Source organism: Lathyrus oleraceus, chromosome 7, assembly GCF_024323335.1.
Source record: "Lathyrus oleraceus cultivar Zhongwan6 chromosome 7, CAAS_Psat_ZW6_1.0, whole genome shotgun sequence".
NCBI lineage: Eukaryota > Viridiplantae > Streptophyta > Magnoliopsida > Fabales > Fabaceae > Lathyrus > Lathyrus oleraceus.
In genome coordinates, this window is record NC_066585.1 from 50825525 (window position 1) to 50840104 (window position 14580).

Genomic DNA, 14580 nt, shown 5'->3' on the forward strand with positions numbered 1-14580 from the left:
CACAGGTCGGTAGGATTCTGCTTCTTCGAAACAATTGCTTAAACTAAATTAAATAGATTGTAGTAGTCCCCCAGTGTAGGAAACTACTACTTTGGCTAACTGAAAAACGGAAAGGGAAAGGAAAAAACGGAAACTGTAAACGGAATGGTAACTGAATTGCGGTAAGGGAAACAATGTTGCTGAAGGAAAATAATACTAGAAAGCTAAGAATGCTGTAGAAAATAAATTGCAGAGAGAAAAATTAAGCCTTTCACCCACTTTCCCAACCTCCGTCCTTTTTATATCTCCTGGTAGGTCATGGTAGTTGAGAAAAACAAGGATGACTCGGTTGAGTGAGGAATCCACGGGAATGTGGTTCTGTTGAGAGAATTTAGGCCCGTTTTGGTTGTTTCTGTTGACTGCTTCAAGGCGTTGATTCTGGCTGTGTGACGTTCGTCATGGGCCTGTGACGGTCGTCACAGGCTGGGCGTGCCGGTCGTCATACGCCTTGTGACGGTCGTCACATCAACAATTTTTGTGTTATGCTGTTGCTTTCTCTCCCCTTTCTTCTTCTTTTTCTTCCTTTTCTACACTTTGCTCATTTATGCATGGAGATTGAAATACCTGTAAAAATAATTCGAATACTTGCGGAATAATCGGAATATAAACGAAAGTGGTACGATCTTTGAGTATAAATCAAGGCAAATATACGATGTATTTTCGGGTTATCAAACTCCCCTAAACTTGAATCTTTGCTTGTCCTCAAGCAAATAAAATTTGAAAACACTAGTTAAACGCGAATACATTTCCAATTCGTACGTGGTTGTTAGGTACTTTGTTAAGATGACAGATACTCAAGTAAAACACTAAAGATACAGTGATGACACAAGCAATAAGCATTAACGTAGGTCTCTCCTTTGTACAAGCCAGTTCAAATCATGATATTATAGTTCAACCTAGTGTTTCTCGTTTCTATTTCACCCGGTTTCATTCTAGCGCAATCACATTAAGCCCTTTGCCTTTGCACGCACTTAGTGAAGTAGCCGGTTAGTGACTGTCGCACCTCGAAAAAAATATGGGGATACGACTTCAAAGCGAAGCGCGATCGTACGCTCGCAATGATGGACTGAACAGAGTCGCCACCGAACTTTATTTATTCCTAAAAAGGAAAGGGGAAATATCGATAAAACCCAGGACAAAAGAAAGGATAAGATATGGTCATCGCAACCAATATCAGGGTTCGGGAGTCGATTACGCAAGGGGAAGGTATTAGCACCCCTCACGTCCGTTGTACTCAACGGGAACCATTAGGTCAGTTGTGTGCATTAGTGTTAGTTAAAATATTAGGCTTTTCGAATTATTAGGTGGGAAAGAAAGAGTAAAAGAGAGGAAAATGTTTTTGGATTTTTGACGAAGGACTAAACCTAAGTTTTTTATTAGTGGGCCTGACAAGATTTAAATCCTGCTCCTACGTATCTCAAAAGAGAAATCAAGGCTTACGTAGTTCTGGGTAGAAAAATGTTTGTTTGTTAGTCGATTTTAGCGAAAGCTATACTGTATTAATCGACGAAAACATTGTTTTACCCAAAACAGATGAGGAGTGGACGCATACCATACATCGAACGGATTTATAAATCTACATTCGGAAAAGCGTCACTTATCTCGACTCAACAATCGTGGCCGAAACATTATTTTGTATCATCTTAAGACAATATACCTTTCATTTATGAAAAAAGATTTTTGATTAATCGCACGGCGGCGAGAAAAGAATTTGATTGGTTGGATGTATTTTGAGTGATGGCGAGAACTTGGATGAGCGAGATATACATCTCGAATCCTAGCCTCAGGAGTGCATGGTATACACCATGTTCCATTTCCATCTTTATTGAAAAAGGTTAAGATAGGAATTAGGTATTTTGGAATTTGATTGAGAAAGGGTTTGAAGAAACCGTATTGACAAATTTAGGCGATGGCGAGAGTTAAGATTGGCGAGATATACATCTCGAATCTTAACCTCAGGAGTGCATGATATACATCATGTTCCATTTCCACCTTTATTGAGAAAAGTGTTTAAATAAGAATTAGGTGTTTTGAGTTTTGTTGTGAAAATGACTTGACCTAGATCCAGTATTGATGGACGTTTGAGAAATTTGAATGAGTGTTTGAGGAAAACAAAGTGGATAAATTTGGATGATGGCGAGAGCTAGGATTGGCGAGATATACATCTCGAACCCTAGTCTCAGGAGTGCGTGATATACACCACGTTCCACTTCCATCTCATTGAAAAGGTCTTAACTATGAATTAATATTTTTGAGTTTTTATTATGAAAATGGCTTGACGTTGGATCAAGCATTTGATGAGAGTTTGAAAGAAATGGAATAGAATAGGAGGGAGAAATGAATTGATTTGTTTATTGAGAAAATACTCGACGTTGGATCGAGTCATATTTTTTGTATTTTTTGAAATTGTTGATTTTATTCTTTTACTAGTAACTAACTAAACAACCAAACAATAAAGAAATAAAATAGTACAAGATTATTACACATCGGGGGAGTGGGGTACATTTTGTCAAATGGGGATTCAAAAATCATGAAATAAATAAATCGGACCCAAACAACAAATAATGCATGAGTGTAAGTGCAAGGGAACCGGCTCATTATAAGAAAGCCCAAGAGTAAGCTATGTGAGGTTGATGGCGATGCTTAAAAGCAATCGACTTACAAGGGTATGAAAATGGGCTCGATATTAAATCGAGAAAAGTATGATTTTTATAGTTTTCAAACGGTTTCGAATGCATGATGCAATTAAAAGAAAAAACAAATCTATGTTATTAAACAATAATAAAAAACTATGAGTAATAAAGCATAAACACAAAAGAAAATGTTAAAAGAAAAAAAACTACACACAGGGGTATCGAATCCACTACACTAAAGACCTAGAAACCACTCCTCTCCACCGGGCCACTTACTAACTAGTTGTTATTTACAATGTCAAATAGGCTTTATAAACCAAGAAAAGATTGGAACAAATTTTTTAAAGAAAATAAACCCAAAATAATAATAATAATAAAAAAGACTATTGGATTACCCCAAAAAATCCAGCCGCCTGGCTGTTGGATTTTAGAGGTTAGGAATTGGGAATATTAAAAAACATTTAACTAAAACCTAAACCAATAAATCACAATAAACCACAGTTAATGACTATTTAAAAACTCAAAACATTCACTTAATGGGATTTAAAAGTCTGTTTTTTTTTAAAAAAGAATAAAGCAAAAAAATAAAGAAAAGAAAAAGGAATGAGGACGCAAACGAACTCAATCGTCCTCCTCTCTTCATCTCGCGCTTCACTCAATTCTCTCAATCTCACAAAGCTCTCTCATGCGCGGTACTAACTCTCAAATACCCTCAACCTCAATCAAATTGTGTAAGAATCCAATGGTTGAAACGAAGAAGCTCACCTTCGGCGGTGGCAACAACAATGACGAATCTCCGACCTCCCTCTTTCGCCTCTTCCCAATAGGTTTGTTTTTGATTTTTAGATTTAGGGTTTTTCTGTTTGCTCCATTTTTTCAATCCGCCTCCCTTTGATTTCGTCTTCCCCTTTTATCCTCACAGGCTAGGGTTTCGAATTTGGTCTCCAGAGATCAAAAGAGGTTGCTGCCAAAACACTTTTTTGGTTTTCAGTATTGGATTGGTCCTGTTTGATGCTGCAATTTGAAAAGGTATTCTGAACTTAGCTTTTTCTAATCGCTTTTGCCTTAATCCCAAATTGGGAAATTTCTGGATTTTAATGCTTTGCTGTTAATCTTATTTTTTACTGCAGTGAAAGATTGAACATCGGTTTTGGTTTTCTCACAGCCTTGTTGGTGCACTCGGTCTAACACCCGTCCAAGAAACAAACGAGTATTCTGTAAAGTTACCTCTCTCTGCGACTCGATTGACACACCCTGTCCTGGTGTAGAAACTGAGACCAGTGTTGAACTCATACCATATTGCAAGGGGCCGCTGCGAGCTTTGAATGAGGTCTGTGGAGCAAGAAACTTTTCTTCAGTTCCACTAATTCCATTTTCAAATGATACAATATCATGGGAGTGAGAACCGGTCAATGAGCTGCAACTTTGTAAAAGGGCTTCTAACACACTTAATGCCTTCCAACACAAAGTGCTTTCTACCAATTGGGATACAATTGCATAGATGTGTGGACTTTGGGCAGCATCCATTGGAGTGTGTTGGAGGAGAGCTTTAAGCATGAGCAGAATGACGCGTTGATACTCAACTGGTCCCTTTTCTAGTAGCTTTAACAAGTGCCCGAATGCTAAAGTCGAGTGTTTTGGAAACCATTCATTACATAGCAGAGGTGAAACACATGCTAGAAAATTGTCGATGCTCTTGATCTCATCTCGAGAATAAATCATAAATACAGTAGCTAATTCATCCAAGGATTTTGCTCGGCACCTTGAGCAAGTAAGGTGCAAAACACATTATCAGACGCATTACTTGGAATAGCACGAATCATGTAAGTAGGATCAATGTACTTCAAATTTATAGCCATTTTTTACTTCTTGCAAAGTGATCCTTAATTTTCAGAGATAACCAAAGACCAACATCATGAAACAAGTCATCTGAAGCAGCATCTGGCCTATTCTTGTTAGATTTGTCACTAGGAAGAATTAGCTCCTGACCTGCACCTTCCGCTATTACTATAACCGTGTGTCCTTGTTCTCTCAGTCTTTTCTCAATGAACTCCAATACTCCACCTGGTCCCTCAAGGTAAAACGGTGATTCCGGAATCAAACAACAGTCAACATCCCGGCTTGCAAGAGTTGCATACATGGCTATAAATCCACTGCAACTTTCAACCTTCGTCTTCTAATTTCCTCAAAAATCATAGCTGCTTCGTTTTGAGTTCCGAATCCTCCGAGTATATAAACCTGATTAATGCCTCGATCCTGAATACTGTCGGCAATCTTTGAGGTATCATGCCCTCCATACGATGTCTTCAAAATGGTTCCGCCGTTGATGCGTTTCAGTTGCCGTTGGAGTTGAACTTATGCTGCTTCAACAAAGCAACTCTTAAAGTGGGGGAAGCATTTGCGATTAAAGGCGGGGGTGGTGTCTCAGAAGCAGAAAATGGCTTCTTGTAGCCGGCACAAACAATATTGCAGTTTTTATAAACTTTAAAGTACTCATAATGTGTCCTGCAAAAACTGCACACAGTCCAAAATGAAGGTTGTTTATCAAGTAGGGGCATTTGGAGATTAGCTTTACTATGGTATGACAATCATTACATTACGCAAATTCTTTATTTTTCTGAATCTTCCTATGCTGATTTGTTCCTTGGCAGGTGGGTTTTACTTTGCTGCACCAATTGCTGCTAAAGACTCATTGCAGACCGCTGAACAATGTCATATAGAGACAGCAGAATTTCAGCATCAACCAATGTAATAATGAGCCACTCTAGGAAATCGGATTTCCTATTTTTGAAGAATTTCTTTTAGAAATCGGATGTTGTGCTCCACAAATTTCAACTTGAAATCAAGACTTGAAAATCTCTGAGTTAATCCAAATTCATCCCGGAGATACTCCCATATCTGGCCGTATTTGGCATCTTTCCATGCGATGTCTCCAACAGTAGCTACGACTGATGACGAGTTAATAACAGTAGGTACAGTTTTTTTCCAACTTTTGTTCAATACTATTCAGGTCATATATGAACCTGTTGTTGAGCTTTTATTCCGGTATCAGGTCATGAACCTGTACTGAAGAGTTATTCTCCATGATTATTCCCCAGCATTGTCAGGTCATATATGAACCTGTTTGTTGTGTCTGAACCGGTTGTGCATTTTCTTTCTTATTCAGGTTTGGTAAGTCATATGTGAACTTACCACCGAAATCCCTTGTATTCTAAGTGTCGTTTATCAAATTTCACTTCGATTACTCCCCAGTGTGCGTTTGATTCTCTAGCAGGATTGTTTTCCCCAACAAGTTTGTCTTTTACCATTTGTCTGTCTCCCTGTGGATCATCAGCATTCCCCACATATTGGTCTGTCTAGTAGCATCTCCTGTCAAGGGTCCACCATATCCCTAGCAGGGAAGAAAATTAAAAAATATCACGCATATCATGTCATGCATATGATATCATATCACACCATGTCATAGGGATTCAGGATCAAAATCCGGGTCTTCTTAGTATTTAACCATCTCCTACTATGATCATATGAAGAGTGTCCTGCTTCATATTCTCTAGTTGAAGATACTTAAATAGGGGCAACTGTCATACCCCGATTTTGGTCCTGAATTTTTTCATTTGGCGCTTGGCCTAAAGTTCATTTGCATGCATTCATGACCAAAGGCAACCATCAATTCCCACATCCATATTTTTTTGATAAACATTGGTCATTATCTAACTTTTTTTGATCATGGTGTTTTTGATTATAAAATGGATTCTAACTATTTGACTTTTTAATTTTCAATTTGATTTTAATTTCAAAATAAATCTAATTCCAAATTTCAAGTTAATCTTAATTGTGTTTTTACTAATGATTCGAATTCTAATTGATTTTTAATTTCCAAATAAAATGTTAGAATTTGATATCAAAGTAGTTTTAACAAATTATAGATTAATTTGATTTTGATTGGTTTTTATTGTTTTTGTTTTTAATTGACATGTAGATTAGTCTTAGATTATTTCTAAAAAAATCCAAATCCATTTTATAACCAAAACACCTATTTCCATAAACCAAGTTACAACCATTCTTATTCTCTACCATCACTTCAATCAAGTTCAAACTACAACCATAAGCATACAATTCATTCAAACTTTCAAACCTTCATTCAATATATCCAATTCCATTCAATACAATTCAGTAAACATTCATTCATAATCCAAAGAAATTCCATACATACTTTTTCATTCATGCGCATATTTTACTATTTCATATTTTTACATTTGTCATATTTTTAAATTTGCATTTTCATATTTTCTTCATTTTCACATTGAGGTTTTCCATTCATTCATGTTTAAAGATCACCACACTATCATTCATATTCCAAATCATTCATTCATCTAACCATAATCATCCATTGAATATCGGAAAGTTCTAAGCTTAGGATGAAACAAAAAAAAACATAATATATTCAAGAGCCACCACGGTTACTAGACAAATAAGGGATTTTGCATACAGTATCAACAATGGTGAATTAAATAATATTCAAAGGGAAGAGGTGGAAAGTTCGGAGACTTGTTCACAAGCCAAGAGACGGAGGATGCTGCAGTTCAACAATCAGAACGGGTCATTCCCTTGCTGATGTACAAATGTCTTCAGCATATTTGGCATTAAATGGGACGGGCAATTCCAATGCGGATATTTTCCCGAAAGTGTCACAATGGATATCTGATGTTTCGGATAGTGATTCTGCTCCCAATTACGAGGACTTATAGTCAGCTGAAAGGTGGCTTGCAGACTGCTTCAAGGATACTGATATGCAAATTTGAGCAGAATGTGGGTCAGCGGCAAACAGAATTGTCGGCATATTTGATGACCTTGCATCAAACACAACCAAAGCCCTGCGAAAATCAAACCAAATCACACGACAGTCAGTACCCAAAACCAAATTGAGATTCAACTCAAGTCATTGTCTGAAATATTTGAAAACTGCTACCATGGCTATTGTTTACGTCACCTTGCTGACCAACTGAATAGAGACTTGAAGGGGCAATTCTCTCATGAAGCCAGACGTTTCATGGTTAATGATTTTTATGCCGCTGCATACACTCTCCGCCATGCCCATGTTTTACAACTTGAGCCACCAACCTACCAAATCGATCAAAGAAGTGAAATGTCAAAATAAATATTCAAGCAAAACTTCAAGAGCACCATTCACAGTTTTAGCTCAAAACTCTCATAATATCAACAACTTGCCTTATCAGAACGATGTCGGCAATGTGAAGTTTGGTGGCTTCGCTCCAAACAACAAGGTTCAAGGAATATTCCTTAAAAAGGATAATCCAAGATGCCACATTAATACAAAAAGTAAGAAAGAAAGTTGGCTGCCAGATTATTATCCGTGTAGATGCAAATCGAAACTGAACTTTTGAGGAAGCTATGAAATTTGGCTCTTTGGCTAAAGATTGTAACCTGCAACGTATTGAGGAACCTGTTCAGGATGAAGATGATATTCTCAAGTTTTGTTGCAGAAAGTGAAAAACCTGTAACCGTATCAGATAAAAGCGAGGAACCTGTAATTGCATCTGATAAAAAAGGGTGATGAAACTGTACCTACTGTTATTAACTCGTCATCAGTCGTAGCTACTGTTGGAGACATCGCATGGAAAGATGCCAAATACGGCCAGATATGGGAGTATCTCCGGGATGAATTTGGATTAACTCAGAGATTTGCAAGTCTTGATTTCAAGTTGAAATTTGTGGAGCACAACATCCGATTTCTAAAAGAAATTCTTCAAAAATAGGAAATCCGATTTCCTAGAGTGGCTCATTATTACATTGGTTGATGCTGAAATTCTGCTGTCTCTATATGACATTGTTCAGCGGTCTGCAATGAGTCTTTAGCAGCAATTGGTGCAGCAAAGTAAAACCCACCTGCCAAGGAACAAATCAGCATAGGAAGATTCAGAAAAATAAAGAATTTGCGTAATGTAATGATTGTCATACCGTAGTAAAGCTAATCTCCAAATGCCCCTACTTGATAAACAACCTTCATTTTGGACTGTGTGCAGTTTTTGCAGGACACATTATGAGTACTTTAAAGTTTATAAAAACTGCAATATTGTTTGTGCCGGCTACAAGAAACCATTTTCTGCTTCTGAGACACCACCCCCGCCTTTAATCGCAAATGCTTCCCCCACTTTAAGAGTTGCTTTGTTGAAGCAGCATAAGTTCAACTCCAACGGCAACTGAAACGCATCAACGGCGGAACCATTTTGAAGACATCGTATGGAGGGCATGATACCTCAAAGATTGCTGACAGTATTCAGGATCGAGGCATTAATCAGGTTTATATACTCGGAGGATTCGGAACTCAAAACGAAGCAGCTATGATTTTTGAGGAAATTAGAAGACGAAGGTTGAAAGTTGCAGTGGATTTATAGCCATGTATGCAACTCTTGCAAGCCGGGATGTTGACTGTTGTTTGATTCCGGAATCACCGTTTTACCTTGAGGGACCAGGTGGAGTATTGGAGTTCATTGAGAAAAGACTGAGAGAACAAGGACACACGGTTATAGTAATAGCGGAAGGTGCAGGTCAGGAGCTAATTCTTCCTAGTGACAAATCTAACAAGAATAGGCCAGATGCTGCTTCAGATGACTTGTTTCATGATGTTGGTCTTTGGTTATCTCTGAAAATTAAGGATCACTTTGCAAGAAGTAAAAAATGGCTATAAATTTGAAGTACATTGATCCTACTTACATGATTCGTGCTATTCCAAGTAATGCGTCTGATAATGTGTTTTGCACCTTACTTGCTCAAGGTGCCGAGCAAAATCCTTGGATGAATTAGTTACTGTATTTATGATTTATTCTCGAGATGAGATCAAGAGCATCGACAATTTTCTAGCATGTGTTTCACCTCTGCTATGTAATGAATGGTTTCCAAAACACTCGACTTTAGCATTCGGGCACTTGTTAAATCTACTAGAAAAGGGACCAGTTGAGTATCAACGCGTCATTCTGCTCATGCTTAAAGCTCTCCTCCAACACACTCCAATGGATGCTGCCCAAAGTCCACACATCTATGCAATTGTATCCCAATTGGTAGAAAGCACTTTGTGTTGGAAGGCATTAAGTGTGTTAGAAGCCCTTTTACAAAGTTGCAGCTCATTGACCGGTTCTCACTCCCATGATATTGTATCATTTGAAAATGGAATTAGTGGAACTGAAGAAAAGTTTCTTGCTCCACAGACCTCATTCAAAGCTCGCAGCGGCCCCTTGCAATATGGTATGAGTTCAACACTGGTCTCAGTTTCTACACCAGGACAGGGTGTGTCAATCGATTCGCAGAGAGAGGTAACTTTACAGAATACTCGTCTGTTTCTTGGACGGGTGTTAGACCGAGTGCACCAACAAGGCTGTGAGAAAACCGAAACCGATGTTCAATCTTTCACTGCAGTAAAAAATAAGATTAACAGCAAAGCATTAAAATCCAGAAATTTCCCAATTTGGGATTAAGGCAAAAGCGATTAGAAAAATCTAAGTTCAGAATACCTTTTCAAATTGCAGCATCAAACAGGACCAATCCAATACTGAAAACAAAAAAAGTGTTTTGGCAGCAACCTCTTTTGATCTCTGGAGACCAAATTCGAAACCCTAGCCTGTGAGGATAAAAGGGGAAGACGAAATCAAAGGGAGGCGGATTGAAAAAACGGAGCAAACAGAAAAACCCTAAATCTAAAAATCAAAAACAAACCTATTGGGAAGAGGCGAAAGAGGGAGGTCGGAGATTCGTCGTTGTTGTTGCCACCGCCGAAGGTGAGCTTCTTCGTTTCAACCATTGGATTCTTACACAATTTGAGTGAGGTTGAGGGTATTTGAGAGTTAGTACCGCGCATGAGAGAGCTTTGTGAGATTGAGAGAATTGAGTGAAGCGCGAGATGGAGAAAGGAGGACGATTGAGTTCGTTTGCGTCCTCATTCCTTTTTCTTTTCTTTATTTTTTTGCTTTATTCTTGTTAAAAAAAAAACAGACTTTTAAATCCCATTAAGTGAATGTTTAGAGTTTTTAAATAGTCATTAACTGTGGTTTATTGTGATTTATTGGTTTAGGTTTTAGTTAAATGTTTTTTAATATTCCCAATTCCTAACCTCTAAAATCCAACAGCCAGGCGGCTGGATTTTTTGGGGTAATCCAATAGTCTTTATTATTATTATTATTATTTTGGGTTTATTTTCTTTAAAAAAATTGTTCCAATCTTTTCTTCGTTTATAAAGCCTATTTGACATTGTAAATAACAACTAGTTAGTAAGTGGCCCGGTGGAGAGGAGTGGTTTCTAGGTCTTTAGTGTAGTGGGTTCGATACCCCTGTGTTTAGTTTTTTTTCTTTTAACATTTTCTTTTGTGTTTATGCTTTATTACTCATAGTTTTTTATTATTGTTTAATAACATAGATTTGTTTTTTCTTTTAATTGCATCATGCATTCGAAACCGTTTGAAAACTATAAAAATCATACTTTTCTCGATTTAATATCGAGCCCATTTTCTTTTAATTGCATCATGCATTCGAAACCGTTTGAAAACTATAAAAATCATACTTTTCTCGATTTAATATCGAGCCCATTTTCATACCCTTGTAAGTCGATTGCTTTTAAGCATCGCCATCAACCTCACATAGCTTACTCTTGGGCTTTCTTATAATGAGCCGGTTCCCTTGCACTTACACTCATGCATTATTTGTTGTTTGGGTCCGATTTATTTATTTCATGATTTTTGAATCCCCATTTGACAAAATGTACCCCACTCCCCCGATGTGTAATAATCTTGTACTATTTTATTTCTTTATTGTTTGGTTGTTTAGTTAGTTACTAGTAAAAGAATAAAATCAACAATTTCAAAAAATACAAAAAATATGACTCGATCCAACGTCGAGTATTTTCTCAATAAACAAATCAATTCATTTCTCCCTCCTATTCTATTCCATTTCTTTCAAACTCTCATCAAATGCTTGATCCAACGTCAAGCCATTTTCATAATAAAAACTCAAAAATATTAATTCATAGTTAAGACCTTTTCAATGAGATGGAAGTGGAACGTGGTGTATATCACGCACTCCTGAGACTAGGGTTCGAGATGTATATCTCGCCAATCCTAGCTCTCGCCATCATCCAAATTTATCCACTTTGTTTTCCTCAAACATTCATTCAAATTTCTCAAACGTCCATCAATACTGGATCTAGGTCAAGTCATTTTCACAACAAAACTCAAAACACCTAATTCTTATTTAAACACTTTTCTCAATAAAGGTGGAAATGGAACATGATGTATATCATGCACTCCTGAGGTTAAGATTCGAGATGTATATCTCGCCAATCTTAACTCTCGCCATCGCCTAAATTTGTCAATACGGTTTCTTCAAACCCTTTCTCAATCAAATTCCAAAATACCTAATTCCTATCTTAACCTTTTTCAATAAAGATGGAAATGGAACATGGTGTATACCATGCACTCCTGAGGCTAGGATTCGAGATGTATATCTCGCTCATCCAAGTTCTCGCCATCACTCAAAATACATCCAACCAATCAAATTCTTTTCTCGCCGCCGTGCGATTAATCAAAAATCTTTTTTCATAAATGAAAGGTATATTGTCTTAAGATGATACAAAATAATGTTTCGGCCACGATTGTTGAGTCGAGATAAGTGACGCTTTTCCGAATGTAGATTTATAAATCCGTTCGATGTATGGTATGCGTCCACTCCTCATCTGTTTTGGGTAAAACAATGTTTTCGTCGATTAATACAGTATAGCTTTCGCTAAAATCGACTAACAAACAAACATTTTTCTACCCAGAACTACGTAAGCCTTGATTTCTCTTTTGAGATACGTAGGAGCAGGATTTTTAAATCTTATCAGGCCCACTAATAAAAAACTTAGGTTTAGTCCTTCGTCAAAAATCCAAAAACATTTTCCTCTCTTTTACTCTTTCTTTCCCACCTAATAATTCGAAAAGCCTAATATTTTAACTAACACTAATGCACACAACTGACCTAATGGTTCCCGTTGAGTACAACGGACGTGAGGGGTGCTAATACCTTCCCCTTGCGTAATCGACTCCCGAACCCTGATATTGGTTGCGATGACCATATCTTATCCTTTCTTTTGTCCTGGGTTTTATAGATATTTCCCCTTTCCTTTTTAGGAATAAATAAAGTTCGGTGGCGACTCTGTTCAGTCCATCATTGCGAGCGTACGATCGCACTTCGCTTTGAAGTCGTATCCCCATATTTTTTTCGAGGTGCGACAGATGGCGACTCTGCTGAGGAGTGGAACAACCCTAAGTGAGTCAAGCCTAGTTAGGTCGTTTGTGTGCCTTTGTTTGTTTAATTATGTGGCTTTTCCCTTATTTGTTGCTTTTTAATATCTTTATTGTTATATTGATATTTGTTGTATATTGGTTCCACCGTGTTGGGTACTTGGATTTTGATTGCAAACCATGTGGGAAAGACTCTACACCCGGGTCTAGAGTGAAAAAAAACATAAGATAGGACGATGGTTGAGTAGTACGGACTCCCGAGGTGTATACTTCGTAAGAGTCGGTACGAGAACCTCACTTAGAGTAGATCCTTTTGCAAATATTGTCGCCCGAGGTGTATACCTCGTAAGCGCCGATGTTTCAAAAGGGTCCGTGACTCTAAGGACCTTTTAGAACATTGAACCTTTGGCCAACTAGAAATGATGGTTGCGTAGTATGGATTCCCGAGGTGAATACTTCGTAAGAATCGATACGAGAACCTCGCTCAGAATAGATTCCCTAGATGAAGTTGATGACCGGAAAGTATTTTCCGTAAGCGTCAAACAGTCTTTTGAATCCATGACTCTGAGTACCCTGTCTAGAACCCAGTCGATGGTTGCGTAGTACGGACTCCCGAGGTGAATACTTCGTAAGAGTCGGTACGAGAACCTCACCCAGAATAGATTCCCTTGATGGAGTTGACGACCGGAAAGTATTTCCCGTAAGCGTCAAACATTCTTGTGAATCAATGACTCTGGGGATCCTTTGTAACAAAGCCCTAGATCATACCCGGTGAGAACCCCGTTTTGGAAAAGCAATCAAATTTATCAGTACCTTGGACTTTTGAACCCGTGTATTGAAGAAAAAACACAAATATGCATGGCTTGCATTCCATTCATTCACATTTCATTGCATCTGCATCTCATCATAACGCATGTCATTTTCCAGACAAAATACCAAAAAAACTCATCCATCTTTTGTCCGAAGCGAAGTGATTCTCAACACGCGTTTAGAACAAAGAACCATGTCTCAGGAGATGATGGACGAGCTAAGGAAAAGCCAAGAAGCACTGAAGGAGGAACTTAACCTTTTGAAGAGCCAAATGAGATGGGTCTTAGAAAACCTGCAAGTCTTGTTGGGAAAAGAGGGTCACCCAATATACACTGCTGCAACAAAGAGAGCTACTACCCCGCACCCATTTGGTGTTACCCCAAGTCAAGGGAAGTTCTATCTGGCAACTCCTCATTTACCAGTATATGGACCTCCCTCAAGACGTCATCATCAACATCCTCTGGCTATTGCTCCTCAAAGTCACCAAAGCCAGGTTCAGAACAAAAATCAGAATCAGAACAAGAGGAACAAGGATCACAATGACTCGATTCCGGTGCCATATAGCAAGCTCTACCCGCAACTGATCCAAAATGCTTTGGTGACCCCTCGAGCTCTCACACCTGTGTCACCATACCTGTCATGGTACAATCCAAATGCAACATGTGAATTCCATAAAGGAGCATTGGGACATGACCTGGATTCTTGCTTAGCACTGAAAGCCTTGGTGCGAGGGTTGATTAACAAAAAGAGCTTGATCTTTGAAGAAGATCATCCCAAGGTCAAGTGTGAATACCATACTGGGACAATGG

The 14580-nt window shown here is 38.1% G+C and overlaps 2 pseudogenes; one reads left to right on the top strand and one right to left on the bottom strand.

Annotated features, from left to right (window-relative positions):
- Positions 1 to 4405: 4405 nt before the first annotated feature.
- On the bottom strand, positions 4406 to 7764 carry LOC127101960 (ATP-dependent 6-phosphofructokinase 1-like; annotated as a pseudogene).
- On the top strand, positions 7763 to 9497 carry LOC127101961 (ATP-dependent 6-phosphofructokinase 1-like; annotated as a pseudogene).
- Positions 9498 to 14580: the final 5083 nt, after the last annotated feature.